The 570-nt window shown below is 28.6% G+C and overlaps 1 protein-coding gene across 1 annotated transcript in view; it reads right to left on the reverse strand.

Annotated features, from left to right (window-relative positions):
• The window catches only part of ATP10D (ATPase, class V, type 10D), a gene marked incomplete at its 5' end in the record, with an annotated part of 66,294 nt that overhangs the window by 64,771 nt on the left and 953 nt on the right, over positions 1-570 (reverse strand). The window lies entirely within an intron of this gene.

Below are 570 nucleotides of genomic sequence, written 5' to 3' on the forward strand. Positions count from 1 at the left end.
ACATTTTTTAAGATAAAGAAACTGAGAAATAAAGTATTTAATTGACTTGCCTAAAGACACACAATAACTAATGGCAGAGCTGGGATTCATTCAAATTCATGTCAATATAACTTCAAAGTTCTTGCTTCCCTGAGCATAGCACTGTGAAGGGTCTAGAAGTTATGTGGCATGAGAAGCTACAGAAGTCTTAAAAAGCTTTGGTATATAAATACAGAGTTTAGAAACAAGGATCAACAAAACATAAGATAAAATCTAAGCTTATGCAAATAAATAAGCTGGTGATTATATCTATTGCAAAATAATTTTCCAAATTGCAAAATATAATTGCTAGGTTCCTTTAATTCAGTTCCAAAAAAATATGATTGCCAGACTGAAGTGTTTGAACTCCAATCATTTTATCCTATTATATATAAAATATAGCACACTTTCACTGGTATCTGGATATGGATTAAACCTTCTGGGATTCTATTTTGTCAATGATAAAAATGAATTTAGAAATTGCTTTATCTGTACTGTAAAAATGAACTCAGTCATCTTTGGTAAAAAAAAAAAAAAAAAAAAAAAAATTTA

This window comes from Galeopterus variegatus, unplaced genomic scaffold (genome assembly GCF_000696425.1).
Source record: "Galeopterus variegatus unplaced genomic scaffold, G_variegatus-3.0.2 Scaffold1090, whole genome shotgun sequence".
NCBI lineage: Eukaryota > Metazoa > Chordata > Mammalia > Dermoptera > Cynocephalidae > Galeopterus > Galeopterus variegatus.